Source organism: Dromiciops gliroides, chromosome 4 (genome assembly GCF_019393635.1).
Source record: "Dromiciops gliroides isolate mDroGli1 chromosome 4, mDroGli1.pri, whole genome shotgun sequence".
In the NCBI taxonomy this organism is placed as follows: domain Eukaryota; kingdom Metazoa; phylum Chordata; class Mammalia; order Microbiotheria; family Microbiotheriidae; genus Dromiciops; species Dromiciops gliroides.
The window spans coordinates 62,385,899-62,391,999 of record NC_057864.1 but is presented as its reverse complement, the minus strand read 5'-3'; positions in this window follow the sequence as shown (position 1 = coordinate 62,391,999).

Here is a 6,101-nt window from a genome sequence, read left to right as displayed (position 1 = left end):
GTACTCCTGAATCCAGGGCCAGTGCTTTATCCACTGCACTACCTAGCTGCCCCATGTCATTTAAATTAGATATTAACTAACAAGAAATACTCATGAGACAACAGTTAGCAAAGCAAGAGAAGGATATTCATCTGGGAAAGCCACTGAGGACCCATCAGGCTGATCTAGCTGAACAAAGCTCTTTCCCTTGACTTGCCTATTGTGGTCTGCCAGCCAAGAATCAGAAAACCTGGAGTTCCTTGGGATTGTTTTTGTACTCAGGCTATGAGAAAGTGATGATAGCCACCTGAGTCTTTAGTCTTCTGGACTAAGCATGTCTCAAGGATGGTCTCAATACTTTCTAAATAAAAATCAGTCTAACTTGCATGGGGCCAGGGGTTAGGAGATCGCTCCTGCCACACTAGTTATATGAACATAAAATATTTATTCCCTTCCCTTTCCTTTATTCCTCACTTGGGTACCTACTGTGTGCAAGATAGGACTGACCTTACAAACAGATCCAATAAATGGCATGTGGGTTGGGGAAAGCTCTCTTGATCATTTTGTTTTTGTTTTTGTTTTTTTTTAAAGCTATCTCCTTCAAATTTCCTGCTGTTCATTGCTGCTTGAAATTCCTTTAACAGGAGGCAAAAACTTCATTTCATCACCACAGACAATGCTTAAATCACAGCTAATCCTGGGAGAGGTAACAGTTTTCTGAGGGCAAGTTCAATGGAGGGAAGACACCAAACCCCATAACTGGGAAGAGGGTAGATAAAGAGAAAGACAAACCTACTACATAATTTTGCTTAGGCTCCATCCTGTACTTAGCTCTGCTTGTTGACTGAGCAGGGGGCGGGGGTGGAGATTAAGGCTGGAAATACAACAGCCACTGGATCAATAAGGACCTGACCCCACAAGTGATCAGCAAGGAAGCTTTGATCTGTTCCGTTTTCAACCTAAGCTGCTTCGATGGACCATAGGCAGCCTGGTGGCTCTCTTCTCCCCTAGGACTAACCATTTTGGCATGGGATTTAGTACAGACACCCAATGGATGTTAGCCCTACTACAGCTCACAACTCCCCAGGTCAAATAATCCAATTGCTTCAGCCTCCCCACTAGCAAGGACTACAGATGTAGGCCACCATCATGCACAATGTAAAAAAGAAAATGAAGAGAAGATAAAGGGGGGAAAGAACTATAAAAAACATAGCTCCCATCCTCGATGAGGAAACTAATGATTTTAAACCACAATGATAGCTCATATTTTCATAACTTCTTGCAGTTTACAAAAACACTTGGCAGTGACTCTATGAAACAGGTAATAGAAGATGACACCTTTAAAATGGTGGGGGGAGGGGGTAGCTAGGTGGCAAAGAGGATAGAGCACCAGCTCTGGAGTCAGGACCTGAGTTCAGATCTGGCCACAGACTTAATAGCTGTGTGATCCTGGACAAGTCACTTAATCCTGATTATCTAAAAAAAAAAAAGATACTGGAGGTTCAGTTGGTCACAACTGAACCTATTATGAACATATGTGAACCTATTCTTATATTCTCCCTATTCCCTTGATGGCTGGGGAAGGACCTACTCTGAGCCCTGCAGTCAGAGAGCCTGGTTTCAGTTCCGTCTTCTGCTACTAGAAACTTATAAACCCTTGGACAAGTCACCTAAACTCTGGGGCCTCAGTTTTCTCATCTGAAAAATGAAAGGGTTGAACAAGAGGACCTATAAGGTTTCTTCTAATTCAAAAATTGGTGATCCTGGAGCAAAAAATACTACTAGGAGCATCAGTATTAGCATGAAGTCATTTTTCCTTTCATTCTGAAAGTCTGTTAAGATAAATAAGCAGAAAGATTAAAAATAAAGTAGATTTAGTTTTAAAAGTGTCTTTAGATTTCAGTAGCAGGTTCCAACTTCCTGGTTCTACCAAACTGTAAGTAGCTGTGGATTGTTATGGGTTTCAAGTCTTTCTGTTGTTGGGTTATTATCCAGTTCAAAAAATCAAGAGGAAAAAAACCCCAACACGTTCAAATTTAAGCAGACTCTGGTGCTAATCTTGATGGATTGAGAAGATGGGGCACAGCTGACGGCCACTTTTGCCCCATCTCTGGCAGCGCTGCCCTTTGACATTTTATTTGTTCATGGGATAGCAGGACACTTCCCCTTTGTTGATCATTCTTTCTTCCAACAATAGTGAGATTATATACTGCAGAGTCATTATTTCATTTTTCTTCTCAACTTTTGCCCTAGTGATATTCCCTTGATGCAGGCTATAATCGCTGAAAAATGTGCTCCCTGTCACGCATTAGTGTTTAATTGTGGCTCTCTTTTAGTTGAAGCTTTGGCTCCAACAATGACAACAAAGAGGGGGCTCAGAACGTCCTCTCTCATGGGATCCTTGCTCATGACTCCATGTTGACTCCATTCTTGCCTTCCCTGGTATGTTTTATAGCACTCTTATTATTCTATAGATGGGAAGTAATTGTCAGGCAGATAGGTGACACAGTGCCTAGAAGGCTGGATTTGGAGAAGAGAAGATAATTCTGGGCAGGTCACTTCACTTCCAGAAGGATCAGTTTCCTTATTTGTAAAATGGGGATAATATTAGCACCTACCATGTAAGAACTTTGTCAACCTTAAAGTGCTATATATGTGCTAGCTAGTTTTAGTTAATATTTGTTATCCCTTAATTGATGCCGCTGCAGTAGATGTGATGTGATTTTTTTGGGGGGGGGGCAGGGCAATGAGGGTTAGGTGACTTGCCCAGGGTCACAAAGCTAGTAAGTGTCAAATGTCTGAGGCCAGATTTGAATTTGGGTCCTCCTGAATCCAGGGACCGTGCTTTACCATTGTGCCACCTAGCCGCCCCCAACATGACTTTTTAATAGTGGTTAGAGGTTTAATAGAAGCTCAGAGTTGGATGGAACTTCAGTCCAACCTATACCTGAAAGAATTCCTTTAATAATGGTCATCATGCTTTTGTTGGATATATTACTGAGATAGCTGGCATCCATATAATGATTTATAACACCCATATTTATAATATATATTCATAATGTATCATATAAATCTAATATAAAATGTATAATATAAAATAATATAAATGTTTACTAGCTGGGCAAGTCATTCAATCCTGTTTGCCTCAGTTTCCTCATCTGTAAAATGAGCTGGAGAAGGAAATGGCAAACCACACCAATATCTTTGGCCAACAAAACCCCAAATGGGGTCACAAAGGGTTGGGCACAACTGAAAGATGCCTGAACAAAAACAATATAGTGATTTAAGTTTTACAGAGTACTTGACATATGTAACCCTGAGTGGCTGAGACCCAGGATCCCAGAAACTTTGACTGACCTCCTGAGGATCACAAAGACTGGGTGAGCCTCTCAGGATCATAGAGACTTGGGAGAACTTTTTTCCAGAAGAGAGAATCCCAAGAGTCCTGGGCTGTTGCCAGGCTGTTTAAGTTTTAGTTTCACTGTTTTTTGAGGAAGTTTTGGAGTGACAGATAGGAAGGAGGTGAAGTGAGAGACACGAGCAGATGAGCACCTAGACAAAAGAGTGAGGGGAGAGAAAATGAAATCGAGATGAGAGTGGACTCAAGAGCTGAGATCAGGCTTAAGAGCAGTTGTCCATTGTAGCAGCTGGCAGGAGGAATTCAAGTTAGCAGCTCTTCCTTGTTCATTTAGCCGTAAGCCCCTTGGCAGCCTTCTATAGCTTATTTAAATGTTTGTCACCATATCTTTTTAATAATGCTAATAAATTACATGGCCATTAAGAGTAATTATCTAAGACTGTAAATTCAGGTTTTGAGATTGAGTGGAGGGGGTACTAGCCTAGGGGAGAAGGGCCTGAGTCACTTAAAGAAAGTATTTTGGTAACTTTAAATTTCTGAATTTATTACAGAGCATATGGAATAGACTATTTTTGAACCCTGATAAAGAATTAATGAGATGTGTAGTGCCGAGTACAGTTAGTGTTATTGCAGTTATCCCTCGACACCCCTACCTCCACACACATACATACGTTACCTCCTCACCACACTCCTATAAGGAAGGTATTAGAAATACCAGCCTCGTTTTCCAGATGAAATTGATCTAGTCACCTTCTTACATTTTAACCAATGATGACCCTGACCCTTCCCCCTTTTTCATCTTCCAGAATCCATAAACACATATGTGTTATATGCCACCTTGTATTTTCCTGTAATTGCTTCATGTGTTTAAGTTTTCTTTGCCCCAGCTAGACTTTCTAAAACTTTTATTTATTTTATCCTGAACTTAAAACAGGCATTTCCAAAGCGTAAAATAGAAAAAAAAAGATAATTGCATATGAAATTTCAATCTCTTATATACAACTTGCTATTCTTTTAAAATACATAATAAAGTTTTTATGTAATTAGACTTTTTTTTTGGTTTTGTTTTGTTTTGGGGGAGGGGGTTGCAAGGCAATGGGGGTTAAGTGACTTGCCCAGGGTCACACAGCTAGTAAGTGTCAAGTGTCTGAGGCCGGACTTGAACTCAGGTACTCCTGAATCCAGGGCCGGTGCTTTATCCACTGCGCCATCTAGCCTCCCCAGTTAGACTTTTTTTAAAGACAGGGACTATATCATATACTTCATAACAGAAAGAGTGCTGGATATGAACTTAGCAAGACCCAAGTCTGAATCCTGCCCCTGAAACTTACCAATGGTATTGATCTTGGACAAGTCAACTTACTTTGAGCATGTGTAAACTGTGGAACCTACCTCACAGGTTTGTGGAAGCTCAAATGAGAATGCTTGTAAAATGCATTGGAAATCATAAAGCACTGTGTTAGCTATTGTTGCTAACAGTGACATAGTTCTGAGCACACAGCAAATGTTCAGTAAATTCTTGCTGAACTGGCAAGATTGCTGGTTGGTGTTAGAAGTTGGTTTCCCAACATAAACACAAAGGTAGACTAGGTCTGCAATACCCTGACTGAACAAAGGCTTGGGTGTAGCCCAATTCTATAATGTTGAAGAGGGATATAATTTACTTTGGTCCAAACTTGCTACCTGATCTATCTTCCCAGGTGTGGAATACCAAGTCAGATCTAACAGACTTTTTTTTTTCCTCTAACACATTAATCAATTTGCCCAAACATATAGACTGACAGCTCCATACATTCAGGTCAAAAGGAATGAATTTGGGTTATTACTCTTGGGTCTGATTTGTACCAAAGAAATGGAAGAGGAAATCCTTCAACCTGAGAATTCTACATTATGTAATTTCCAAAGAAAATGAGGCAGGTTACTATAGCTATAGTTGAATGTGTTTGTCCTATAGTCAAAACATAACCTAGCAGTGAAATATGCCCTAAGGGATTTCAGTCAGCGACTTTAACATCTGAACCTAGAAACTAAATCATTTTAGGTATGCCATTATCAGTGAGTGCTGCACCTTACTGCCTTTGTCCAGACTTATACAAAGTACCTTAAGAAACACATCTCACCTTTTCTTATAAATAGTACAATCTTGCTTTAAAACGTTCAGATTCTTCTCTAAAAGTCTGATAAGAAAATAGGTCAAAGGACAATACAAATAGACTGTAACAGAAACTGAGAGCTCTTGAGGATTTGACCTAATTAGCCAATCTATGAGAGAAGTGTGTACAGGTGCCACGTACAAAAAACTTCTAAGGGGCAACTCTGACATACAGTATGAGAACTACTCTTAACAACTGCCTTGGGAATTGCTCTTTAAAAAATGGACAAACTGGGGCAGACACAGCATGAATAAATTTGAAATAAAATCGGATCACTGGCAGAACCAGAAATCAAATTTGAGCACCCTGATGGTATTAACATTTAGCCATTAAAAATTAGCATGAATAAAGGGGTAAGAATCTTAGCATTGAAAGTTCCTTATCTGGAACCACCTCTCTATTCTTGTTTCTCCAAGGGATTAGATCCATAACAACTGATTTTGCAGAAATCTGACATAGTAGCATTTGGCTGCATGTATTACCAACAATATACTAGGATAGTAAGGCGGGTGAACTTAAAGTCCTAAGTCTTAGGTTCAAATCTTGGTTCTGCTTCTTGCTATGTGACTTTGGGTGTCATTCCACTCCTTTGTCCCTTCTAGCCCCTATAA